Below are 13,939 nucleotides of genomic sequence, written 5' to 3'. Positions count from 1 at the left end.
CCAGTTTACAGTTCTCCATAAACTAAAGGAGTCTCTTTTCTTGAGCAACCAGGTACTACTTCGTTCAATGAAACCAAACTTAAAACTGTCTCCTGAACCCTTGTGTTCTTGTTGACAGCTTATTCTTTGTACTACTGGTGTGTTTTGTAAAGCCTTTGCCAGCAGCACTATCTAAATTGAGAGTCCACCTGCTATACTCGTACGGTCTGTACTTTCTCCATTATAGCACACTTTACTCACCTGTTTTGGTCCTTTCGGTAACCCCAGATATATTTAAGCTCACTGGGGGCAGAGGCAATGCATGTGACAACAGGATTCCCCTTCCTAGGTCCTATTGGCGGAAGTCCTGCTCACTCTTTGTTGAAGAAGATGGTCCTAAGCATTTTAGGATGCTTAGTATCAACCTTACTTCTACTCACTAGATGCTTTCAAGTGTCTTAAAAACAGATTTTTTAAAAGCCTCTAAATATCTTGTCTGCAAGGGGACTTTCCCTAGTTGAAATCTCTTTAGAGTGCCTTTTTTCATTATGAGCACTCAATAAATATTTATGGAAGAATACATGAACTGGTGGATACGTATGATGGCTTTAGCTTGTCAGCTGCGGAGAAATGAAGCTAACTTCTCTTGGCTTCAGGGCCTCCTGTGATGTCTAGCATGCAGCTAGTGTTCAATATGCATTAACAAGATGAACAGATGTTTGAGGATCTTAACCAGTTTCCTGTTTTCTCTGGTAAAATTCTTTGCCCTTGGAGGGCCCAGGTGAGTGGTGAACTGTGACTATTGGGGTAGGGGAATTCTTTTAAAAGGAGCAAGATGGGCCAGCAAGATGGCTCAGCAGGTAAATGTACCTGCCACTAGGCCTAACAACCTGAATTCAATCCCCAGAACACATACGGTGAAAGGAGAGAAATAACTTTTGCAAGTTGTCCTCTGACCTCTGTGAGCAAACAGATACAGACACACACACACAGAGTAAATGTTTTAAATGTAATTAAAATTTTTAAAAGGAACAAAAAATATCCTAGCTGTAGAATTAGGGAAACATCACCTTGTAGAAAAGGTAGGGCTGTTCCCCAGATCTTTAACTCCATATAATCACAGCATTGGAGCAGAAATAGAATTCTTCAGGGTGGTAGTCTTGTAGGCACATACAGCTTTCCTGGATCCTTTACAACATAGCTCTGATGGAAATGTGAAGCATCAGGACGGTTGCAGGACATCCAGAAGATCACACATTCAGGCATCAGTGTCATAAACTAGGAACTCAGCCTGAGCTTTCCTGACTATCTATACTGTGCTTGATTACACTGATTATTATGGATGCAAGTGAAGACTTGTTACTATTGTGAAATAACAAAGCAGGTTAATGATATCCTTTAATGCCATGCTGAATTTTTTTTTTTTCCTAGAGGGGAAAATTATAGGCATGAAACCAATTAAGCCACCTTTCTTTCTTTGTGATGCTCTTCTGATTGTCCTAAATGAAGATGCTCACATTGTGCTTGCTGCCTCATAGTGCAAACTGACTTTGTTGTTTCCTCAAGTCTGAGAGACACTAATATTGGGGCTGTCCATGTTTCTCTTCATGAGCTGAAAATGACTATGCTGCTATACTGACTGTCTTACAAAAGGCATCATAAATAGGAAAACCAAAAATTTTTTAAATGAGTATTTTATTGTCATTCTCTTGCCGAGGACCAATGCTGCTCTTGGAAAAAGTCTTGTTAGGTAAAAGACCTCAGTTGCCCTTTCCTGGACATGGCTGTGGGAAGGCCGTCCTTCTATGATTGACAAGATGGCTCCAAAGGAAAATAGCATCCTTATTCATGTGTTCTCCAAACTTTAAATAGTTGTATTTTATTCCCAGGTCTACAAAATATCTACCATAAAAATCTTTCACACAGAAAGATATAATGTCCACATGTACATCGTTAGTGTAACTATGGTAACCAGAAAATGCCACCAGTGTCTGCTTCATACACAAATGAGGGGAACAGCTGTGGAGTCCATGTCTGTCTGTGGTATAATAGACATTAGCTAAGACAGCCTGGGTCAGAAAATTACAACTCATTTATAGTAATCAGAGTTTTCAAATAACATTGCAACCTTGAGCTATAAAGAGTGTAAATGGAAGGCAATAAGCCACTATAAAAGCAGGTGCTCCACAGTTTTCAAAACTAAGTGTCCTAGGCTAATGCACTGCTGCCTTTAGCAGGTGCTCCAATGTCAGGGTGGACAGGACCTTTGGTGTGCATTGACAACCTACACCTATTTTCTCTGCATCTTACAGGCAATTTTTCAGTGCAGTGGGCGTGATGTTTCCATCTAAGTTAAATGTTTATGCCAGTTGTGATATTGGAGGCGAGGCTTCTAGAACCATTTTAGCAGTTTAACTAATTATGGTAGTTAATCCTTCCAGCCCTGTTGGACCAACCACACCACGTTCTAATGGAGAATCTCAAAGTTGGCAGGTTAAGGAGGGGATCACTTGGGTTTAATTGGTAATAACCTACTTACCAAGCAAATTGCTGATAAAATAATGCAAAGTCAATAAGCCATTTACTATGTATTTATCTATTTTTTGAGACATGGAGACAGCACTGAAATATAACCCTAAAGTAGGTGAATGGTGCTGAGTTAAAACAGGAGAATTTTAAAGGCAAACCTATTTAAAACTTTTAGAACAAATACTTCTTTTGTGGTCACTAAAATATTGCATTTTTACAGAGTTTAAACTTTGTCTTCATTCTGTTGTTGAGCCAAAACAAAGAATACATGTTTTTCTAACTTCATCTATATAATTATAATTTCGTTCTAAGTAAAATATTAATCAGAACTCTATTCATGAGTAAAAGATACTTCCATTATTCCCAGAAACCAAAATATGATTCTAAAATGGAAATATCTTTATCTTCAGATTGACTTAACCAAAAATAGATATTCAGATAACAATTTAAAAAATTAAATACAATATTTCAGCAGCCTTATATTAGCGCTCAAATAAATCATTCAGAGAACCATTTTGGAGATTAAAATAAATTTTAAGAAAGCATTGTGAACATTTAGTAAAAATGGCATCTATGTCCTATAATTTATCATATTTTATTTGTGGATTATGGCTTATTTAAGATGGCCTACAATTTGGGTTATTATAATTATTTGGAAACAGTTGGGCAGGGGAGTAGCAATATGACTGTAGAGGTAGATTTTTTTTTAACTGATGTTGTCCCTGAAGTGTGGCCGACAGGCAGTAGCGGAAGCAGTTCAGGTCAAGAGTTAATGAGAACAGAGTCCACCTAAATGGAGGCCAACGATTTAGCTTTCTCTTGTCTCTTTATTTCAGAATTTCAGATACTAACAAGAGCTTCCTGTGGCTGTTTTATAGAACTAGTATGAGATTCTTTTATTTAACAGCGTAAATCTTTTCTAATAATTAAGTACCATATTTCTGTTACCAAGGAATGAGTGCCCAATTTTTCCTGTTATTAGTCTTCCATAATAAAGATCTCACCCAGGAAGGCTAACAGCCAAAGTTTCACAAATGCAATACTTTGGTATCTCAGATTTATTTCAAAACTACATAGGTGATAATTTTACAACAAAAGGGTATGTAGTCTTAGTTTGGAAATGTCTTTATTTTATAGTGGTCCCTCTACTCCATCAGGAAGATAGACCCAGGTTTGAGAGTCACATAAGAGTTTATTACACTGATATGTTACTTTCTTACTTCTATACAGCTCTAAGAAAATGCAAACTTGGCTCTCACATTTCTTACTGAGATTGGACTGAATTCATTTTTTTCCCTTTGTGGGAGTAGATTGCTTTCCGTAGAAGAGACACTAAACCAGCAAAAATTAGACGAATAACTTCTGAAAATATGTGAAACAGCACACTAACATCTGTTGTCCACCCCTCCCCCAAACACTGGACCCTCCAAAACAATGTTGTCTTTCTGTTGTATTTTACTGTCTCTTTCATTGAATGTATAAAATACAGGAGCAAACCCTGTTGGGTGAATAGGGTTCTTTTTCCCTTTGACAGTGTTTAGGATTGACAAAAGGAGAGTTGCTGGTGCTGGCTTGTCAGGAGGTATAAGCACAAGCCTCATGTGTAGCCCATACTGCCCAGCTTTTGTTTGCAGTTGTACAATGCCAGGAGGTGAAGAGTGTGCTGACCAGCTAACATTACACAAGGCGGAAAGGTCTTTGCTCTGCAGGGTCCATTGAAGGACTGCCTCCTGTTCACTGTCCTGTCCTGAGACCCACAATCCACTCCCTTTTCTAGAATGGGACTGTTTTATCACCTGCCCTTCTACTAGTTTGACACCTTAAGAACCTAAATGATTTTGCATGGACAGTGACTATCGCTTCTAGGGATGGGACATGAATGTGAGACAAGAGGAAGAATTATTCAAAGAAAAAGAAAAGAAACTCTAAGAGTGGAGAAGTTACTTTGAGATATCACTTTGAGCCACCAGAGGTGGATTAAAGTTCCTATCCCTTCACAGAGTCACTTCTTTAATTAGCTCAGGATATCTAGCTAGCAGATTATACAGCCAGGTAAAGAGCCAGTGGATTTGGGGCTTTTGAAATAATACCACTCTTAAGAATTTGGCTCTTGAATAAAGGTGTCAGCAAGCCATGGAATTCCCAAACAGAAAAACTCACACTGCGCCTTTATTCTGTGTTCTTAAGGTCTATTGTTAAGGGAAGACTCCTTGTTTTTTCAAATTCCTTCATGTGAATGGATGAGGCCAGACATCTGCCAGGATCTGCTCACATTTGCATGCAAAGCAGAGACTTCATGACACACATGGCCCTGGAGCCAGTAACAACACTTCTACTCCAGCTTTATACAGGTCAAAGTATAAATCTTCCCCAACTTTCCCCTCCTCTAATTCCAGCCTTTAAAAATGAAGCAATGATCACACGGAATATTAATGGCCTAGACTATTGCGGTAAAGAGGATTGCAAAGAAAACAATGTATCGTCTCAGAAGACCCTACAGGAAAATGCCCAAGTCAACAGTTCTCCCTCCCTCACAGAATTCGAACTGCACAGTTCTTGACTTTGAGAGTATTATGAAAGCCGGCAAGGAACAAGTACCATCATGGAATCTTCCAGCGAGCACACCCATGCAGGCTGTCCCGCAACTGTCCCGGGACGAACTTTGCAATCCGGGAGCCGCTTCTCAGTTGCTTGACATTTCTGAGTGAACCCCAGCCAGGCAGCCAGGCAACCAGGGGCTGCCCTCTCAGGCGGCGGTCACCGCGGGAATCTAGAAGCATCAAATCGGTGGCGGCAGCCTACACCCCTGTCTACGAAGCACAAAGGACACTCGCTGGCAAACTTTCCCTGCTCCTGACCCTGGTCTCAATGTCGGGAAGAGACCAAGGCTTCCCTGACATTCCTATCTCCCTGGCAAGCCTTCGTGGGGTGCTACCCCTTCTGAGCCCATAGCCTACAGTTCCCCCGTATTGGACCACCCGATAGTGGAGTAGGTTCTCCCCAGTGCTCTCACTCAGTACTCTCAAAGCTTTGCTAATTATTAGCACCTCTTGCCCTTTTCTCTTGTCAACTAGGCCATTGCCTGGACCTCTTTCCTTTCCACAACCTACCACCTTCCCTTCCCTGCTTCTGACCCCATTTCCAACTCCCTGGATCCTCTTCGGCGCTCTTCTCAGAGCCCAGTTCACATCCCAATGCCATCTCTTCTCTTTCTCACCCCAGACCCCACCGTCCTCCCGATGGGTCCCTAAAATCCAACGGGCTCGGCTCCAGTCACTGCCTTTTGCCCATTTCTCTCTGGTCTTCTTTACCAACTATTGCTCTCCCCCACCCTCTTTTATTTTATTATTTTTAAAGGGATGGGGTGATAACTAGATTCTCAGTTTCCGACTTCGTCATTTTTCTTGGCTCCAGGAGCCGCGCCCCCTTGTCCCCCTTAGGCCCGCGATCTTATCCCGTGGTTTCTCAGATACTCTAGGGTCCTTCACGCGGCCAAGTTTGCCTCTATTTATCCCTCTCTGGCTCCCGCACCTCCCACCGCAGCCCAGTTGGCCCGAACACTTACCCTAAGGCCAGGCTGGCGGGCGAGGATGTTGGGGTGCGCACCGACCGGGCGCCCGCGGCAGCAGCAGTAGCAGCTAGAGGCTGAGGAGCAGCAGCGGTTGGAGCGGCGCCTCCTCCCAGTCCGCAGCGCGCACAGACTCCTTGAGGGACCCCCGGCAGAGCACCAAGATGCAAGGCGAGGCAGGGACCCGAGCAACAGCTGCTGAGCGGGGCTGTGCTGGGCTAAATCCAGCTCTTGAGAGCCGGGGTAGAGACAGGCAGGATTGGGAAGGAGGGTAGGAGAACTGGGGTGCAGAGGGCGGGGCAGTGAACGATCGAGTCCCACGGAAGGCGCCTGAGGAGCCTAGGGATGCCCTCGCGAGGATGCCGCCGCCCCAGCTGACGCTGCGGGCCCCTGTCCCCACCCGGCAGGCGCTGCAGCCCCGGGCGCACGGGCCTCGCCTCGCTCCACCGCTTGCTGCCAGCGCCCTCGGTGCGCCCCGCTTTGTGCTCCCCGCAGCCGGCGTGCACCTGGTGTAAGCAAAAGCAGTCAGCTGATGGGTTGTGCGCCGATTGGCTGCTCGGCCGTCTCCTCCCCCTCCTCCCTGGACCGGGTTCCCGGCCTCCCCCTCCCGGCCTCTCGCCCCCTACGCCGGCCTCGGGGCAGCCGGACGCCAGGGCACCATCTGTAGCCCGCCCAACAAAGGCGCAGCGCGGACTCACAGCCCCTGCCCGCCGCCACTGCCTCTGCAGGGAGCAGCGAGTTGCTGCTTTTTGTCTGGGGACGACAGGCTGCGGCTTGGGTTAGGGAGGCAAGGAGAAGAAAAAAAGCCTATGTAAGAAGGCCAACCAGGAGCGATGGGACCACATTTCTGAGAAATGTAGAACTCAGGTTCAGGCGACAAGTAGACAAAATTCAGTCCGACAAAGAGCCAAGTTTCAGTATGGTATCAGACCCTTCATCTGTCTTTAGAGACATCGTGATCTCTTAAGTCTATGAGTACATACCCGTGTGGCGGTGGGACTGGTCCACACCCTTGCCCTGGGAAGTAATATTTGGACCCTTAATTGAATGAAAAAGCCGATTTAGGGAGACTTTCTGAAAACGTTTCTGAAACTTTGAAATTAGAGCTTTCTATTTGGTTAGGTGTGAAAGTTGCCGTTCTTCCCATTAGCAGAGGATTGAAAATGCAGTCTGCAGTAGAGGCTATCTGAGAGCGAGAACAGAATGGTAGGCAGGGCTGGAACTCAGGTTTTGGAAACTGCACCTGAACTTGAGTTTCAACTTCAAAGTAGAAGCCCGAGGCAAAGCTCCAGAGAAGTCCTTGATCTCGGTATTGGGGGAATAAACTTCAAGCCACAGAATCATTAGCCATCAACACTGAAGAACTTTGAGAAAGAGAATGCAACCGAATATCCTTGGACTGAATATCCTTGGGTTAGCTGAGCTAAGAACTGGGGAACTCGGTTTAGAATATGTTACTACAGAATCTAACAGGGATTCAGTAACAGCAATCATTCTTGATCACTCTAGTTTTGTTGTTTTGTTTTTCTCGTCATGATTAGCTGTCTGACAAATGTTTGTCAAATGTGTTCATGTTATCCTGAAATTGTTCTCTAGCAACTGGTAGGTCACACAGTGTATCTTAGAAGACTATAGGGAAAGACAATGTTAGAATTCAGGTTTTCAGGCTAGGTAATGAGTGAACACTAGAGATAGATAGACAAAAAAAAAAAAAAAAAAAAGAGAATGGGACTAGAGATTAGACTACCTGTTTCATAACCTGCTTCTGTCTCTTTCCTTTTATGGAGACTGCATACAGGATAGAGTCTAAAGGAAGGTAGACCACTGGTGGAAACAGAAAACTTGAATCTGATCGTTCAGGAGAACACAGGAAGCCTGTGCTTTCCAGCCTGTTTTCCTGGGAGGAGAGAGAGATAATATAATACCCTGTCAGAGACTTGGAGTTTCACAGCCGTGGGTCTTGGCTAGGACAGCTGAAGCAGGGACTCATGATAAGGAGTGACTCCCAAAGGGCAAGATCTGCAGCAGTCCCAGGTTTGGGGAGAGACCATGAGGATATGAGTCAGGCAAGGAGGTATGAGCTTGAAACCAGGCCAGCTCTGCTTTAAACCCCAGCACTTCAATTTAGGAGGTGTGTCCCTGGGGGAGAATCACTTTCCCTTTTTAAGCCTTAGTTTTCTTGGCTTTATAGTGGGATTAATAACAGTTCCAATCCCAAAGGATTGTGCTGGTTAAGTGAGAGCAAGCAAGTGAGATGCTTAGGGCAGTACTTGGTAGACAGCAAACATTTGGCAAACACAGTAAGTAGGCATTATTTAGCCAGGTTTTGAAGATTACAACAAGGCATCAGGTCAGACAGGTAGGATGGTGGTTTTACAACTTTCTCCTGTGACAGAACACCTTAAAACACAAGCAGATCAAGCAAGAGAAATGGGCTCTGTGTCCCTGCTGCTCAATTCATTTCTTTTTAAATCAGCGTATCATTTATTTAATTTCCCTCTTCCCCAAAGCAAGAGTGAGAAAGGAAACTCTGCCTATTTCTCCTTAATCACAGCATTTATTTGGCTCCAGACAGAGGGAGCATTAGGAAGACATATGCTCAAGTGTCAGGGATGGGGGATGGAACTTGGAGAATGGTCACTGCTGTGGGGTGGGAAAGATTGCTGCAGGACCCAAGAGGGCAAATGAGGCACAGTAATGATGAAGTAGGAATTTGGCCCATTATTGGAGATTTGATGGATTCTGTAGATGGTTAATTGCTCCATATTTTTATAAACTGTCATTTAGGAACTTTGCATAGGGGTTTTGTGAATATTTTATGCACTGTTGCTTAAATGCCCTTGGTCATGCTGTGAAATAGAAACATGAAATGAACCAGCACAACTAAGTCGAATTTGTTTCTCACTTAAATCCTCAAATATATTTGTGAATTATTTTTAGTGAATCTATTCTGTTTTGAGGGGCAGAATTTGTTAGTTGGTTAAAAAAAAAAAAAAAAGACTTTGTCTTGATAATGTTTGGAGGGCACTGAGGCAAACCTGGGTGTCTTTGAAGCAGAATGGAATTGGAAATGGGCCTGAGCATTCCCAAGAGAGCTAGGCTTTCCTGTGGATGGAAGGAGTGGGTCTTACACCTGGTGGGTCACAGAGACACCCCTCTGGAGTCCCCCACAATCCTCTTGGGATTCTTTTGCCTGAGTTTGAAGGAACAATGTAGTTGGTATTAGCCTAATTATCCTGATCTGTGTGGTAAATGAGGAGAAATAAAAGAGAAATGGACTTTTAGAGGGTGATCATATTTGAATATTCTTTAAAGACTGCTGCATTTTGAGAACAAAATTGGAACATGCCATTTAAAAATCACAATTTTTAGAGCTTGAAAAATATGCCTCTAATTGAAATATTAATAGAGTGCTGTTCCTTCCAATTTCTGAGCTAATATTCCAGTTTTAAAACAACTACCAGTAAGCTTTTAAAGGTTGTTCTATATGAAACTTATAATTATGCACCTATTGTGATCATAGTTAACTTTCATGCCAAGTATGTTGTTTGTCTAAAAATTTTGAGCAACTGAGTGGGTTTTTACTGCATCCACATAATCCCTGTTCTTCTGTTTTTGTTTTTGTTTTTTTTTTTTTTTTTTTTTTTTTTTTTTTTTTTTTTTTAACTGTCTGGAAATTATTCTAGTACCAAAAGATACTAATTGAGGTTTTTATAACTAAAATTAGTTTCAGCATTTAAGTCTATATTTGACATGGAACTAAGGTGACTGAACATCTCAATTTGCCCCAAAACTCCCTGGATATTTGATCTAAGAGTTTCTGAGCAAACCTCCAGTCTTGAGTAAATGAAGATGGTTGGGCACTAGAAGTAAAACTAACATTAACAGGTATATCATGTGATAACAGATTTAGCGGAGTTGCAACATTGCAGATACAACCAATAATGTCTTATGTCCAACTGAATAAAGGAGTCTGTTTCCAACTTGCAGAACTTAACTGTTGTACAGACCTTAGCCATAGTCTCCTCTAACTCCCCTGTTATGTAGATAAAGAAACCAAGCCCTGGGGGAACAGGATTCTGCTAGTCTGTTGAGAATGCCTACACTGAAAAGCCAGACTCTTGGAGGCAGGGACCAGATGGCCAGATCCCAGTCTTGTATACAGCATGAAAGTGGTACCCAGCAAACAAGTTTCGAATGGGTAGTTTGCATTTATTAATAAATCGGTGTCTTAATGTAGTTCATCATATTCATCATGAGCATTTTCTTCACATCATTAGAAAGTCTTCAATGATTTGATGCTCAGTGACTATATAATTTCATGCATCTTCTCTTGGCAAGGAATAAGGGCTTTGCCAGATATATGCTATGACAAATATTATAATAGATATCCTTGATTGCAAATCCCATTTTGGTTATTGAACTGTAGACAAATTATAGTTTTCATTATCAATTTAACATTTTTTTGCTATCTTTTACTTTATAGAACTAGTAGAAAATGAAAAGATTGCCTTTGCTTTAGTGAAGGTTTTAGTTAAGAGAATTTTAGAATCACATTTCTGTTTTCATCTATTTTCTTTCTATTCTGAGTTCTCCTTTCTCTTTATAATATAAACTAAGAAGTAATTTCTGCCAGGATGCATAACTAAAAATGTTGAGCGGTAGTGCAGTGTAATGTTTAAGACCAAAGGCCAGCTTAACACAACTGTGTGCATTGAGCAAATTACTTAAGCACTCTGTGCTTACAATAATACATATATCATGGGGTTTTATGAGGATTGAAGAGGTGTGGCTTGCCTAGCATGTAGTAAGCATTCACTAAATACTGGTATATTAATTAATAAGATTCTAACTGCTAGAACAAATAAACCAAAGAACCTCAATGGCTTAAATAAGCCATACTTCTATAACTGTGTTCCTATCTAGGAGACCTCTACAGAATCTTTCCAGGCACAAGTGTCTTCCATCTTTTAGTTTTCTTTCAAGTCTGCAGACTGCTTTCGTTTCACACTGAGAAAGTGGAAAGAGAATTAATAAAGACTAATATGGGAAAATTCTATGGTCTGCTCTAAGAAATGGCTCCAAGCACCACTACTTATATTTTGTTTTCAAGAACTCAATTACATAGCTACACTTAAAAATATTTGATTTATTATTTTTTTTTATGTGTATGAGTGTTTTTTGCTTGAACGTATGTAAATGTACCACATACTTGCAATTACCAAAGAGGTCAGAAGAGGGTGTTGGGTCCCATGGAATTGGACTTACAGACGGCTGTTAGCCACCATGTGTGTGCTGGGAATCGAACCTGGGTCCTCTGGAAGAACAACAAGTGCTCTTAACTGACATAGCTAAACTTTGATAGTAAGGAAGTAGGGAATGTTTGCTAGGTATGTGCCTAGAAAATAAAGGAAGAAAATTTGTAGCATCTAGCAATTTATATTAGGAATAGAACAACATATATTGTAAACATAGCATTTTCTCCTAAAATAGATTACTTAGCTCCCATAAGTTTGGTAAGCTAGGGGAGAGAGCATACAATAAAAACATGTCAGTATAGCACCAATATAGGTTTTTGTAGTTACAAAACTAGTAAGTTAAGACTTCCCAGCTCAGGATTGGTTCTTCTTTAATATGTTCTTGAACAAGAGATATGGCTTAGAGGTTAAGAGTCCATACTGCCTTTGCAGAGGACCCAAGTTTGGTTCCCAAGATCCATGTCAGGTGGTAACCCCAGCTTCAGGGGATCCAATACCCTCTTCTGGCCTCTGAAGGCATCTGGATTCACTGGCAAATACCACCCCCCACACACATACAAGTAATTAAAAATAAGATAAAATCTTAAAAATAACTTGTTCTATGGCTGGAGAGATGGCTCAGTGATTAAGAGCACTGACTGCTCTTGCAGACGACCGGGTTTAATTCCCAGTACCCACATGGCAGCTATGAACCACCCTTAACTCCAGTTCCAGGGGAATCTGAAGCCCAGTTCTGACCTCTGTGGCATTGCATGACACGGGTGCACTCACACACATGCAGGCAACACACTCGTACACATAAAATAAAAATAATAAATAAAATACCAAAAAAGAACCCTGTTATTGGCTGATTGCTAACCTAATTGCCGTCTATATATCACCTTCCTGCTATTCCTGGAAACTTCCAGCTGAGAGAGAAGGACTGATCCTCTGGGGCTGACACCACTTTATGCCTTTCTTCATTGCAATAACTGTAAAAATTTAAGGAAGTTCACATTGGTTCCTCCTAAGAAAATGCTTAGAGACAACTGCACTGGAATCCATTGCCCCTATTATCATAAATGTAATATCCTCTTAGTCCTAGGCATCTATAAGGCCATAAAAGAGAACGGCAGACACATCAGACACAGTATTTTATATGCATTTTCCAGAAACACTGAAGCTCGCAGAATTTCTTCCTTGTTTCATGTAGTTCATTCATTTGTCAAGTTGGTTCCCATTCTGTCTGGACTTCATTTTCGTTTTATAACAGAAGAATCTGGTGCTTTTTATCTGTGAGTGTGTGAACAGTGTCCTCTGAGTCAAACGTTGACCAGTTCTATTTTCTAGGTAACTAAGCCCTCACTTGCTGATGGATATCTACTTGAATCTTTGCTCTCCTCAATTCAGTTAGCACTGTATCCTGGAGGCCATATGCTTCCCTAAACCTTGCCTTTACATACAAGATATCTTCTCAGACTTGGTTTTCAATTGTGTGCGTGTGTGTGTGTGTGTGTGTGAGTGTGTTTTACCTGCATGTATGTCAGTGTGTGTGTGAAGTGCCCATGGAGGCCAGAACGGGGTGTCAGATTCCCTGGAGCAGGAGCTACAGATAGTATGTGGGTGCTGGGAACCAAACTTGCCAGGTTCTCTGCAAGAGCATCAGGTACTCTTAACCCCTGAGGTATCTCTACAGTACCTCCAGGATATCTGTGAGAGCAGAGACTTAGCATTGTTAGTGTTTTATGAGTTTGGAGACAGAAAGCCACAAATAGACCTGTGATGTATATATGGTAACTTAGATTTTAGAAACAGGGTTATTGAAATTCAACTCAGCAAGTACCATAGGATTTTAGAGCTGAAGAGAACTTAAGATATGATCTGTCTCAACCCTTTCATTTTACAGATGAACAACCTGACGTTTCAGGAAAGCTAACACTTCTGTGATCTCAGAGCATCTGGGGAACTTGATTAGGCTTAACCTTTATACACAGTCCTATTGCTGTTAGTAGCAGAGCTAGGCCTGAACGCTAGTTCTATCCATTTTCATTCTGGAGCTCTTTCTTGTGTGTTAGTGGAACAGTAACTGGATCCTCAAATCTTTCAGATGTTTGTGCACATGTTCTTTTAAAAAAAAATTTGTATTAAAGATTGTCTTGTGGTTTTAATATTTTGATTCTGTTTTATTTTAGATTTATTTCATTGTTTCTTCCTTTTTTAGTCTTTGAAAGTTTCACATATGCATATATACATGTACTCTCTAAGAGTCTGTTAGGTTGCTGCATATGGACTCAAATGACCAGGCAATAAATCAAAGGGGACCATCTTAAATTATAAATCTCTGCACAACTAAGGGTACAGCAGGATAAAAAGACAGTCTATAGAATGGGAGCAAACACATATCTGATCCATGCCATCCATGCATGTGATAAGAGGTTAAAATCCAAATTTTATAAGAACCTTAGATTGCAACCATTTTGGATGAGAAAATAAATAACCTGATTGAAAATGAACAAAGGGTCTGAATAGACATTTTGTGAAGACATAAATGGCCCAAAAGTCTATGAAGCACTTGTTCATAATCCCCATCAGAGAAAGAAATCACTATCATAATCACTATCAGACA

At 41.6% G+C, this 13,939-nt stretch overlaps 1 protein-coding gene across 1 annotated transcript in view; it reads right to left on the bottom strand.

The window, feature by feature from the left end:
• Nucleotides 1-6,607, bottom strand: part of Lrrn1 (leucine rich repeat neuronal 1) — a 38,970-nt gene extending 32,363 nt beyond the window's left edge. Inside the window, exon 1 of the mRNA XM_008854563.1 lies at nt 6,074-6,607. The gene's annotated coding sequence lies outside the window, so the exon portion shown is untranslated. The remainder of the gene's footprint in view (nt 1-6,073) is intronic.
• Between the last annotated feature and the right edge of the window lie 7,332 nt (nt 6,608-13,939).

The sequence above is a fragment of the Nannospalax galili genome, unplaced genomic scaffold, assembly GCF_000622305.1.
Source record: "Nannospalax galili isolate Female #2095 unplaced genomic scaffold, S.galili_v1.0 scaffold846, whole genome shotgun sequence".
In the NCBI taxonomy this organism is placed as follows: Eukaryota; Metazoa; Chordata; class Mammalia; order Rodentia; family Spalacidae; genus Nannospalax; species Nannospalax galili.
This window is presented reverse-complemented; position numbering and strand designations above follow the sequence as displayed.